The sequence below is a fragment of the Manacus candei genome, unplaced genomic scaffold (genome assembly GCF_025592945.1).
Source record: "Manacus candei isolate 608988 ecotype Guabito, Panama unplaced genomic scaffold, ASM2559294v1 h1tg000069l, whole genome shotgun sequence".
Classification (NCBI taxonomy): domain Eukaryota; kingdom Metazoa; phylum Chordata; class Aves; order Passeriformes; family Pipridae; genus Manacus; species Manacus candei.
Window position 1 is genome coordinate 4,208,232 of NW_026138117.1, and position 14,275 is coordinate 4,222,506.

The following is a 14,275-nucleotide window of genomic DNA, read 5'->3' on the forward strand; positions in this document are numbered from 1 at the left end:
CTTCACAGGCTTCCATGGATGACAAAGATGAGTAGTTTTAAGTTGTTAAATTATTTTGGTGCTGCTAAGAATCCCTATGAAACACACAAGTGAAAGATACACAGAGATTCAGCACCGAAATGTTCAAGCTGTGAAAACTCTTGATTGTATTATGTTCTGATTTTAAATCAATATTCAAAATTATCTGATGTCCAAAGAGTACCAAAATACAGTCCTGAAGTACAGGACACAGAAGTGCAGCCTTACATAGTATTGTACTTTCATGGAAAGCCAAAGCACAGTATTTCATTATGAATGTGTCAGCTGTTAATAACCATCAAATCTATGACTCATGAAAATGTCTATACATGTTTTATTAACAAAGCAACATTTCCAATTTACTCTTACCATAATGGATAATGACTGAAGGTTCATCAAGGTTAATCAAGAAAATGATGTAAATTTTATATTGCATTATGTTTCACTTGGCTTAAAATGGATCTTCAGCAACAATCTTTTTTATGTGTTTAATCATGATTTACAGCATTATGGAAACTACGCAACAGCCCCATTGTGAAAAAAAGTTATTAACAAGTCAGTGCATAAGTCATCAGATTTTATGTATTCACAGAAAATCACTTCTTGGGATCTTCAGCAGACAGTCACTGAGTTTGCTTTCTGTAAAAATAGAATTGATATGTTTTGAGATGCCTTGTTTTAATTTATCTTTCCTTCAGATTTTATAGATAGATGGAGACCTTATTATACCATTTTATATATGGCAGAGAAACCATCACTACATACCCATAAGGTTGAACCGAGTTTTAAACAGATCTATGTTAGCATGTCCACATGATAAAAATAAATTTGGATGACGTCAATAATTGCACATGCAGATAAAGCAACCAAAGAAGTTAAACCCTATGTCAATCATAGAGATAAAAAAAAAATCAACCTCTGTAAATGCCCAAATAATAAATTTGCTAAAATCTGTACTTTTGTTCACATGAACACACAAATGCAGCTCACTATGAGAAGAAACTGTGACTGTTTTTAGCAATAACTTGCTTGTATCAATCTGTAAGCATAAAATCTAATTATGGGGAATTATGAAATTCCATCTTCATTTGGCTCAGTTGAAAACATTTCAATAGAAAATGGAATGAGAGATATATATTTACAAATTTACATATAAATATAAATATAAAAAACTTAATTCTAAATCTATCTGTCTAGTACCTATGTAGGCAGCTTGCTTTCACAGAACTAAAAGGATCAATGTATGAAATCTGGGTTCAAGAATCTAAGACAGTTGTGGCTTTTTATAACTGTAAGGTACAAACAATGAAAAAACTGCTTATATACAGGATGTTTCACTCTCCTTTCACAAGAAACTTGTAGTAGCCAAACATATTGCACTGTACCATAAAGCTAATTAACTTCTCTAAAAGTCACTGTATACATTTAAACTAGGCAAAATGCAAATTCCTTCCCAGTTCTTTATTGTGAAAATGAAGAATGTAAACTGAGGTCTACGCTTGACCAGACAACAGTACCACTACATATCCTCGGAACCTGCACAAGAAGAGTGTACAGCACACAAACCATATGAGTTTTAGTATCTCATTCATTATATCCTGCTTGCTGTGTTGCAGCTCTGTCATATCTTGACATTTAGCCCCAAGGGATAAGCAACCAAGATTAGGAAGTTAGTCAAAACCAGTATACCATGCATAAGAGAATAATTTACGTCCATCATGGCTAGGCTTCGCAAACGAAGATTTGGGGAGGGCTCTACCCATGTTTGTCACAAGCACGCTGGTGGCTAAAGAGGCCAATACGAGACAGGCACGTCCGGTTGCCAAAGGCACAGCAGAAAGACTCCTTAGATGGTATATTCTGCAGGGCACGGTTCTTTCTGCGTTGTCTTTTCTCCTCAAGAGTGATCCTGCGTGCTTTCTCAAAAACATCAGCAGTGTTATAGATGGTGTGTCTCCAGACCTCCTGATTGGAGGCCACAGTAGACCAGTGATGAAGATCAATATGGCCAAGGCTGAGATGTTGTTTCAGGGAGTCCTTGAATCTTCTCTTCGGGGCTCCTCTCATGCGGCAGCCGGTGGCAAGTTCACCATAAAGCAGGATCTTAGGGATGCGGTGGTCCTTCATCCTGGAGACGTGCCCTGCCCAGCGCAGCTGTGTTTGCATTAACATGGCCTCAATACTTGTGACTGCTGCTTGTTCTAGAACAAGTGTATTGGTCACATAATCTGACCAGTGGATGTTTAGGATTGTACGGAGACAGCATTGATGGAAGCGTTTTAGGAGTCGCAGGTGGTGGTGGTAGATGACCCATGATTCAGATCCATATGAGAGTAGACAGCACTATGGCTCTGTAAACACTGATCTTTGTACTTTTCTTCAGGTGTTTGTTTCGCCAAACTCTTTTATGAAGCTTTCTGAAAGCACTATATGCCTTCGCTAACCTGTTGTCTATCTCTCCATCAATCTTACCATCCGAGGAGATGAGGCTACCTAGGTAATTAAACTGCTGGACTGATTTGAGCTCTGATTGGCCAATGGTGATATGGGGATGATGGAAAACTTCCTGAGGTGCCGGTTGATAGAGAACTTCTGTCTTCTTTAATCTGACTTCCAGCCCAAAGAGCTCAGCAGCGTTTGCAAAGCAGGATGTTAAACACTGCAGAGCTGCTTCTGTGTGGGCAACAAGGGCGGCGTCATCAGCATAAAGCAGCTCCCAGACAAGAGGGTTTAAGGTCTTGGTGTGGGCCTTCAGTCGTCTTAGGTTGAATAGGCTTCCATCAGTACGGTATCGAATGTAGATACCGTCCTGATCATCGAGGTCTGCCGTGGCCCTTTGGAGCATCATGCTGAAAAAGATTGTGAATAGGGTTGGTGCGAGAACGCGGCCTTGTTTCACACCATTAGTTATTAGAAAGGGCTCAGAAAGTGCATTGCCATATCTGACTTGGCCGTGTTGATCCTCATGGAGTGAGATGATCATTTTAAGGAACTTGGGGGGACAAAAATCTGCCATAGACCTTTTCTGCTCACAGTATCGAAAACCTTGGTGAGGTCAACAAAGGTTACATAGAGATCTTTGTCCTGTTCCCTACACTTCTCTTGAAATTGTCTGAGAACAAACACCATGTCTGTGGTACTCCTGTTGGCTCTGAAACCACATTGGCTTTCAGGTAGAATTCCTTCTGCTATAGCGGGTATCGCTGCCGGGGCCGGGAATTTATGTCCATATATGAATAAAAATGTGTACATGTTAAGATAATGAAAAAGTTAAAACTTTCATACCCTGTGACTGGTGTAATGCACATAAGCTTCTAACACATGCTAGTCCCAATTCATTTGCCCACAAAGACAACTGTATCATAACTCATGTGCACCTTCAGAGCTCCACAGAGAAGCATCCATGCGCTTCCCCCCTTAAGTGACACACAATGGGAAGTGAGGTATTTTATCTTCATTATAGAAAAAAACTCCACAACATTTCAAACACAGTTTTCAGTTTGTGCCTCCCTTGACACTGTGTTTCTGCTCAAGAAGAGTGATGGTGACATGGCCAGACCACAAACCCAAACCAAAATGTAACATGTCAGGAATACAAAACTCTAAAGGTAACGTAAGTGCAAAATAAACTTCTGTGTTTTAACTTGCAGATACAGGGCAACTGTTCAAGTGCCTCACTTTCAAGTAGGTTAAAATGCCTTTAAATACTTCCAAATCTGAAGGAAATGACATAAAAATGACAAAAAAAGCCTCTCAGAAGCTTGAATAGTTGCAGTAGATACAGAAACCGCTCCATGTCCATGCAGGGATGGTGCCAGAGAGGCAGATGCTGTCTCTTGGGGGGGGATCAGCCTGGTTCCAGTCCAAAGCAGGGAAGTGAGTGACCTGATGAAGTTGGATACATCATTCCCTCTTCTCTCTAACAGCTGCCTCATCCTGACTACTTTTTCTTAGCAAATGCTAGCTTTAGTGAAAACAACAAAAGCAAGAAAGAGAGAAATTTTAACTTTTACTGTAAACTTATTTGGAGCCTGAGTTCATAAATGTATATTTGTATCACAATAAATTATAAGGATATTATTTACCTTTATAGTGTAAGGTGTAAAATTATTCAGTGTTTCATTTCGAAAGTGTTAAGAGGTATCTAAATTCTATATATTGTTGTAAAAGCATGAGACAGTATCTAAATTCTATGTATTATTCTAAAAGCATGGGTTTGGGAGATGTACAATAACACATTTTTTTCCCCACCAAAAGCCAGCACATCTCTGCATGTCAGAGAGGTGATGTTCCTGCAGTGGGTTGTAACACAAGTGAACAGTGGCATTACTCCACCAGTGTTACTTTCTTGCAGGAACCTGGTGTAGCACTGAACAGAAAGGTGAAAGAGCTGCTTGCTGTCCCCTCCTAACCCTGCTGGATGGGCCCACTGTGAGAAAAAATGAGGGTGAGAGAGCATAAAACTAGACATCACCGGTGAACTTGGTTTTTACTTGAACCCAAACAAAGCATGGTAAAATTCACACTTGGTAACTGCAATATCCCAGTGCAAAAAATTAATAGAAGCTGTTATTAGCAAGAGAATATTTAGTTGCTAGCATGCCATGTTAAGCAGAAAACTGCTACTACATTTAGCCTTCCTTAGAATTTCCTAAGCAGCAATGTTGATACAGCTTCTCAGTGACAAAGGGAATGGCAGAGAATTACTTCCTTCTTGATTATGGAAAGCAAAAAACTTCAATAATAATACCCTTTTTTATTTTTTTAATACAACTGAAAGAAAATAAGCTCAGTGAATTTGTTCAGTTTTAAATTTGGGACTGTTTCTTGGAAAGCTGTGAAATAATTGTAATACCCATGTTCTATTTTGCTTTGAACCAAAACATTATCTCAGTAACTCAATGACAAAAGTTTGTCAAAGAGTTCTGAAATTTTTCAGTAATTCTAGACAACATTGTGCTGTTCCTGATGTGTTCCACTAAATTAAAAGGAAATTATTAGTTGGGCAGACATAAGTATCAAGCCGAAGATAATATTATTTAAAGCTAAGAAAACAAACTTCCTGTGCCATGTGCTCTAGGATAACTCTGAGCAGGGAGGTTGGACCAAATGACCAATCTGACCCATCCTGTGATTCTATGATTCATCCCCAAATGACCCGCAGCTGGGGACCAAGAAAATGCACACACACTGGCCTGGGGACCTCTGCTGTAGGAAAGAGGAGGTGTACCCCAGAAAAGAGGAAACAGATGGATAAAAGAGTGAGGTACGAAAAGGGACAAATTGAGTTTGTCTGGTTTAGAAAAGAGAAGACTGGGAGACACATGATAATGATCTTCCCACCTATAAAAACTTGTTGCAGAGCAGACAGTGATGAATTGTGTTCTCTGTCTGCTAGGTCATGCGACTTAATTTGCAGAAGAGGTGATTTAGATATGATTTCAGAAATGCTATCTAACTTAAAAAGGAGGGCTGCAAGAAGCTGGCTATCGACTCCACAGCCTCCATCATGGCTTCTTTATCTCAGAACAGGTTGATCAGTCCTCCCCCAACCCTATCCCCAGCAGCAGACAGTTACTGCTAAGTTTGTTCCTTCTCAGACAGGTTCAATACACAAAATAAACAAGAATGGAAAATCTTCCTTCCTGATGAGCAACAGTGCCTCCTCACATTATTATATATATCCTCCTTCATACATACCTGCCTGTTAGCACTTAATCAAAGCAGGACTTGTTCTTTGCAACAATCAAGACACTTCACTGGGAGGAACAGTGCAGCTGCTCCACAACCTTAAGGGACCCATGTGTGCCATAAAGGTTATATTCTCACCTGTTAGGCTGGCCTAGGTGCTCTTCTCCTGACTTAGAGCTGAGGGGTGGAAGGAAGGTTCTATGCAGCCCAGTACTGGAATAATTTTTATTTGGAATAATTTACGATATATTTTTTTTTAATATAGGGGTTAAAGGACAGAGATATTTTCCTTTCTTCAGTCACTGAATTCAGAAACTGATCTGCAAGATGTGAGAGCAGGAACATCTTTTCCAGCACCTCCAAATCAACCATGCTTAGCTGCTAGAGACATGCAAGGCAGACAAAAGGAGACAGGCAAAACCCATGATTTTCTAAAATATCTTGCACTGGTGGCCAAGAACTTAAAACGATCTCTGACACTAAAAATTCCAGAAGGTCCTACTCGTGGCAGCTTATGTTTGCTATCAGAAGTTTACTTTTGATCCTTCAAACTCTTGTGGGGCACAAGGGATCTGAATCCTCTTTTATAACAACAGGAAAGGCAAGGGGTGAGCAAGATCACTTAGTGACCAAATGTCACAACTGTTAGCATCCCTTGTTGATAGGCAAGCTGAAAAAAATTATAACTCCCCCTTACCCTCACCAGAACATGTTTTTTACTCTTATGAGCTTTGGAAAAAAAATCAAAAAAAGAAGAAAACAAATAGTCTGTATGGTGCAGATATATTATACTCGATTTTGGGATCTGATTAAGTATTTTCTGTAATGTGAAAATTATGGCATCTTCTGTCACAAATTATGGTAAAGCCTTTTTTTTTTAACTTATCCGGATACTTTTTTCTTACCTACATGGCATTCTATTATGTCCATCATAAAAAGAAAATCCTGTTGGCCATATTTAGTTGTAGAGACAAACGAATGCTAAGCACTTAGCAGTATGTTACATTTTTTTTGAAGATGCACTTGGGGGAATTAAAGTATTTTATTGCTCAATAGATATTTTTCTGTTTGTAGTTGGATTTCTCCAAACTTGGACCATTTGAAATGTTTTATTTCTGAACACTTACTGGGGTGATGTCGTTAAGTATTCAAACAATTCCTGCACATCACTTACAAAAAAATGCCTTTGGGTAAATATCTTTGCTCTCTCTTTTTCTTTGCCTTTCCTTTGACAGTGCCCTTATATGACATGTTCTTAGAAAAAATGAACCACACTTGCTCCATTTACTGCTTAACAAAAATAAAGCATGAAAAAATGTCACAAACTATAAATAAAATCATCTAGTATTTGTATTGAACTAATTTGTCAGGAGTTGAATAAATGTTAACTATAGAGCTTTTTAAAAATCAGACTTGTTAATGTCATTTTTAATTCAGAATGTTACACTGTAGATGTTCTCCATTGTATTAATTTACACCTGTTATTACAGCCTCCATTATTAGGTTTACACTGGAACAGCTACTTTGTGCCACTGAAATTTGCTTAAAATAGCAGAAACAATTACTAATTAGAAGGGCATGTTTACTTTAATTATATTTATTTCCTAGTCTAGTTTTATATGTAGCACACTATGAAAGCATATGATTCAATTAGCCAAACCCATTTATCTTAGGCAATTCCTCAAATGAGTACTGCTTAGAAAGACAGCAAATTCATTCGGCACTACTTTGCCTCATAAATTTCATATGTGACACTAATAAATACATATGGTGACTGGGTATCACTTTCTAGTGACCTCACTGCTTTCTCCCATTTTTGCTAATGTGTATTCAATAATTGCAGATTACCAGAATGACATTTTATTTAAACAACAAGCACAACTGTTTTAATCAAAGGTCTTAAACCAGTGACATGGAGAACTGTCTTTAGCATTCGTAAGCTTGGAATCACCAGAAGATAAGTACTCAGCTCATTCAGTTATCCGCACAGTGTGAAACTACTACTGATACTCATCCGCTGATATCTAGCGTTAGTCTTATGTATTACACAGTGCTCAATAAATTTGCAAATCAAGTGCAATTTAAACTTCTTGGGAATAAAAAGTTTATGTCTTTATCCCTTACAAATAGGACTCTGAGCTTTTCCAGTGAAAGTTGCATTATCTATCCACTTGCACAGATTAAAAAGGAGGAGAGTCATAAAAATTCTTTACGAATTACTTCCTTGAAGCTCATTCCTAGCATTATGTTTTAAATCTGAAGTGAGGATTAAAAAAAGAGTTATGTTTCTAACTGATAGTTGCTGCTCCTAGTATGACATACTGTTGCTTTCAAATAACATTATTTCAGTATTTAAAACAAAATTCAGTGCTCTGAAAACTAAAACTGAAAATAAAATTGTACAAGTCGGGGGGAACCCTCAATGAGTTCTATGTCACAAGGTGCTCTGCTTCATTCAGCCATCAAGGTTAACACATTTACACTATCTCACTGTCACAACATGGGCAGAGCATCTGTACGGCACTCAAACGGGTGCAGTTGATGAGCTGATGCTGTCAAAGTGGCTATGACAGGGCTATAGCTTCCCAAATAGGGGCAATGGTTGCCTGTGGAATGATGTGCAACAGCTGTGAATATCAAATGCTGCCTATAATGATCAAATACATGAATTTAGATCATCATGCTTTGGACTGTTTGGGCTTCATTTTATACCTTCCATCACAAAGAGAATTTGTTCCTAGTTAAATTTCTCTTTAACATATGATGCATAACAAGAATGATGAAATCTAAACATCTAATAAGAATTAAGCCTGTATCTTCTGTAGCCAAAGATCACAGACCCATCTTCTCCTAATCCACTGAAACAGAGAAAACAGTGTATAAATAGAAAGCCTCATGTAACGCAGAAAAAGCTGCTATTAAAAAGTCAGCATTTTAAAAAACTAACAGAGATATATCTCAGCTGAGGCAATTATTTTGTAGGTTAAGAGGAGAGAAATAGTGCCGCAATTGAAGATTCATCTTCACAGGGGTTCTCAGGAAAGTCAACGCAAACTAATTGAGGGAGTGAAGCCAGTTCCCAGTCAGATGAACATATATTATGGCAGCTTATCCTTCCTCCAAAAGGAAAAGGGATCAACTGCACTGATGTAAGATCACTTTGAGGACAGACCAAGAGTGTTCACGTAGAGGTTTAACACACTTTAATGTACACAGGCTGACTTCAAGTATTTAGTGCCTTCTACGTTCTGGTGTCACCTTTATCTACCCCAGGTGGTCACTGGTAGCAAAGGCTGACTTAATGGACCCCATCTCTGACCTTACACTAATAGCATTTTCTCTTTTATTTACATATGGGGCACAGGGAAGGGGAGGCTATCTGAAGTGCACTGACAATTTCTAATAGCTAACTATCTTTAATAATGAAGTGTAAGAAAACAAATCTAGTCTGAGTCATAACTAATTAAAAGAAATGGGAATTTAAAACAAATGCAATTAGTCAAAATTTCTGAATGGTACCTTTATTATAAAGTCAATAATTAAAATGAAGAAATCAGTGTTTTGTAACATAATCAAGCCCATACACAAGCAATTTCTGGCCTTTTCTCAAGTGTCATGGTTTTAATTACCTCCACTTCCAGAAAATTTGGATTACTATAAATGCTGGGTTTTTTTCCAAAGAAGAAACTGATGAAATGGACCTAGTTACCCTTGCTGGGACACGGTCAGGAAAAGCTGACCACGGTATGTTATTGCTGCTTCTACAGATAGGCTACTCCCTCTGACACAGCAGGGAAGAGGCATGAGTAATTAAAACTGAAATTATGCTGATTATGTTATTTTGTTGAAGTCAGAAATACACCTAGTTGTATGGTAAGTTGTAATGTATCTGAGTTCTAAAGTGGTAGAATATATACATGCAAAGCAAGTACGTGCCCTTTAAAAAGGGGTCTGTAGTTGCTAAATTAACCAGACTTCAGAAAAATTTGAGTTTATAGGAGAAGCACAGAATATGCTGAGCTGGAAGGGACCCACAAAGATCATCAAGTCCAACTCCTGGGCCTGTGCAGGACCATCCCCAAGAGTCACACTATGTGCCCAAGAGTATTGTCCAAACACTTCTTGCACTCTGTCAGGCTTGATGCTGTGACCACTTCTCTGGGGAGCCTGTTCCAGTGCCCAAATACATTGATTCACTCTAATATTTTCCCGCTGATACCCTCTAATATTTTACTTTCTTGTAACCATGGGCTGGCTCTTTTGGGGTTTGTTCAATATGATTTCCCCAACCTCCAAAAGGGGTTTTCTTATCTGCAAAAATTGACTGAAAGCATTGATACTGCTTTTCCGACCAAATATTGACCTTGGTCTAATTCTTTTTGCTCCACCACAGCATGTTTTGACACAAAAAAAAAACCATAGAAAAGCCTAATATTTTCTTCAATGCTCGCAATGTTGGCCAAGATCAGAGCTTTTTGATTACTTTTAGCCCACATCCACCAGGTAATAAGCTCACTGAGTATGAAGCAGCACACTAGCCTCAGCTCTGCCCAGCCAGCCAGGGGGGCACTCTGCCTTGCTGGTGCAGCTGGGAACCAGCTGGGGATGGACCACTGCATTTATACTCTTCTTGTCCTCCTCCTCTTACTCCTAAAACAAAGATTGAGACATGACTGTCTTTTCCAAAAGAATAAGGGGATGATCCAAAGATATTGCATCCAGTGGAAACCCACCAGTGCAAACAGAAAGACAATACATGACACAAGTCATATGTTCCTTATTACTCCTAGTAGAAAATAACACTATTTTGATGGATAAGCAATAATTCCATTAAGCCATACCTGTGATCTGACACTATCTAAAAGGCAAGGCTGCTGCCCGGGCAGCCTTCCTGGTGCCCACTCCTGCAGCTGTCGTGCAAAAGGCTTCAATTAGTACTGACCTCAGCATGGGAATATTTCTCCCTAGGCAGGAAAGGAAGTATCACAGACTTAATGCCCTTCTCTCCCCAGTACCGCAGTGAAACTGCACTATGGAGGATTCACCTCCCCCAGAACCGCTTGGAGAATCATGAAGCAGCAAGGTAATACAAAATAAAACAAAGAAACCAATTTCCTGACTATTTGCAATGCACAGGAACTACACTGCAGTGTGTGTGTGCACAAGCACACTCCCCTCTGCAGGCTTGCTAGCTACCTTGAGGCAATGCTGCTTCATACACATGCTCACACACAGACACCTATTCACACATACACAGCTGCACATTATGTACAACATGGGGGAAAAAATACAGAAAACTGGAAATTACAATAGACTGAAAGATATACTCGGGGTCCACAAGGATCCGGAATACCAAAAGAAATCGCAAGGAAAAGAAAAATGGGGGGAGTGGAATATCTGAAAAGTAGCTGTATTCAAATACTCCCTACCCAAACTTTTTTTTTGCTAAAGCTATTACATTACCTTCCAAAGAGCTAACACTTTAAAAACATAGACCCATAGTGATAAAGAAGCTACTGAAACGTAACATTCAGGCTACTCAGTCCACTGGAGTTAAGATTACTTTTATTCCTGATTTATTCAGAAGAAAAAAACAAAACAAAACCAGATTCTTGCACACAGATGGAGGTCACTTTAAAACAGATATATGTACGCATCTTAAAACCATTAACAAATCTCCTTTTACCATAAGATTCTGGCTACTATGGAAAACTGGGCAAGCACGGTAGACTCAAATGATTAATAAAGCAAGAATTCATCTGAATCAAAAGGTGAAGCAAGCAAAAAATGATGAGTAGAAGGAAAAAGCATCTTAAAAAAATTACGAGAGCTAGTTTTGGATTTAAAGGCAACACCAAGCCTGCCAACTTCTCAAAAAGGCTGCCAAGAAGCCAGATGCCATAACTGGAAGGATATTATCCAGAGTTTTACATCTGAGTCTCATGAGTGCCTTTGAAAAAGGACAAAAAAAGGGATGCTGGCAAGAGCTCAACTCTTTAATTTCTATCCCCACCCTAAATATTTATTTAAAAGTTAAATTGAAACCATTGCAAAAATTAAAGACAGGATGAGTAAATACAATGTTAAGTATTTACAATGACCCACAAGGGCAAACTAGCCCTACTAAAGTACTGGAAAAATCTCTGGGAACATGCATTAAAAAGGTCATCCCAAACTCCCACTGTGAGCTGAGCTTCAGAGAGCACTTGGAGCCCTTAAGGAAAGGCTTGTGATGACTGAGTTTACAGAAGTGGTGCCTGCCCTGCAGCCAGGGTGGGCACAGGAGGACTCTGCGTGGCTTCTCTCCCACCACGCAGAGTAGGCACACGGCTGACCCCGATCACACGATGGGCTGAACCTGTGCCATTGTGGGCCCTACCTGTGTCCCAGTGCAAGAAAGCTCAGCCCATTATAGGAGCTGGCACACGGCTGACAAGCAAGAACAATGCTTTTGTTTAGGCTATGCTGGAGGCAGGTTTGATCGTATCAGGGAGGAGATGCTGCCTACCCCTGAGACAGACACCAGCTGTAGACCACCATAACTGTTTAGATGGTCTACAGCTTTCTCAATTCTCATACCCAAAGAAGCCAATGAAATGAGGTAAGCAAACAGCCTGCAAGTTGCAAGGTGCAAAAACCCCCAAGGAGATGAAGAGTATCTAATCAGTGGACAGACCAAAGGTTGACTACATCTGTTCTGCAGCAATGTCCCCCAAAAGTGTAAGGCAGCACTGACAAATTGGATCCAGCCTCTGTAAGTGATCCTATTATCTGGAATTTTACAGTGAGTGAAAGAACATTTACACAGCTCTCTACAGAACCTGAAATCTCAAACTGATTTTACATCACGTAGCCCCCATTTTGTGAGGACATAAGCACACACATTTAAAATACCTGAAAAATTCCATTTAAATCACTGGAATTCCTCCTGTGCATAGGGTCCATTTAGGTCACAGTCTTGTGCTGTTTATGCAGAAAAAAAATTGGTACCAGATTGATTTGTATATCCTGCCATCGCTTGGCACTGAGCATTTGTATCCCTTGATGCTAACTGGCATCTGTCAAGTACTCTCCTTTAAAAATTATTCAGTTGCATACATTTGTAATATGCAACTGCATATATTTCCTGGGTAAAGAAAAGGCAGTTATTTTGATTTCTGCCATAAAATACAGCACAAGTGTAAACTATGAACTGCAGAACACAAAAAAATGTAATGACTTTTTCAAATACTGGCCAAGTAAGCAGTATTTTACGAGACAAGAAACAAATGTTCCAGTCAAAACTGCAAATGGAAGTGACCAAGCCTGCACTGGACTTGAAGGAGCACAAGATCCATCCCCAAGACTCTGACACATTAATATCCCATCTTACTAAACATGCTGCCTCTGTCTCTCCTTCTGGACCTTCCACAAGCTCATTAGGATTCAATAGGGCTTTTGAGATTTATTTTCTAAAGAAAACACCAGGTAGTGTGCAAAAAAATAAATTAAATACTGAATTAACCTAAATCCTCCTTTTAGCCAGTTCAAGTCTTGTTTATAATGTGCACACACCACTTTGCATTTACCATGAGGTTCCTCAATTAGTTCAAAGCCAAGTTAACCTTCTATCTCCCAGTAAATATAATTCATGTTCATTTTATACAACACAGCATTCTGCTGGCTATTATCCATCATTTACAAGTGTTATTTGTCTATAAAAATGACACTAAAAAGTTGAAAAATGATTCTGCTCTGCCTGCTTCTGGATATATTTTAACAAATGATACCAATGCAAAAGGCTCTAAGTCATGTAAGAAGCAATTAGTCAAGGAAGCCATAAATATTTTTTAAAAAGGATATAAATGATTGCTTGCCAGATAGTAAAAGCTCTAAAGGTTGCTACATAATAAAAGATTGAACCTATACATACATATCTGAGTAACTTTACCCTTGTGTGCAATCCCATTAGGATGAAGAAGGTTACTCAAGCAAGTAACATTATCCAGGTGTTTGTCCTAAAATAGTTAAAATAGCGTTCTTCATTATTTATCATTAATGAAGTTAATCAAATTCAGCAGTACTTACTCACACATGCATTAAATAGAAACCTGAACATGACATGCATATTTATGGAACAGAGATTGAAAGATCATTATCTGCAGGGAAGAAAATCCAGCAAAGAAAAGGATGTGTAAAATGTGTCTGTTATCTTATTAGAACATAAACTGTTTTGCTTTAAACATAAATATTTATTTTAATTAATTCGATTAACCTAAATAATAGCTTCCACACCTGACAACTACAGCTAATGTATGAATTTCATAATTTCTGATGAAGATGTAGGCCACAGTCATAACTAACCATCAGCCAACTGGTCTAATTCCTTGGAAGTCAATGGAGCTCTACGAATTTACACCACTGTGTCTGGCCTGTAGCTCCCCACAAAGTGCAACTCTTACATTGAACTGAAATATAATATACTGCATGTCACCAGAGACCCAAAAGAAAAAAAAAATCAACTGTTCTACTTACTTTGCAGTTCACAAATAAGGTGAGCATTCTCCATTTTCATCATAAAATTCTG

General features: G+C 38.7%; 1 protein-coding gene across 3 annotated transcripts in view; it reads right to left on the bottom strand.

Moving 5' to 3' along the window:
* The window catches only part of AFF3 (ALF transcription elongation factor 3), a 333,159-nt gene that overhangs the window by 293,537 nt on the left and 25,347 nt on the right, over positions 1-14,275 (bottom strand). The gene's annotated exons all lie outside the window — the stretch shown is intronic.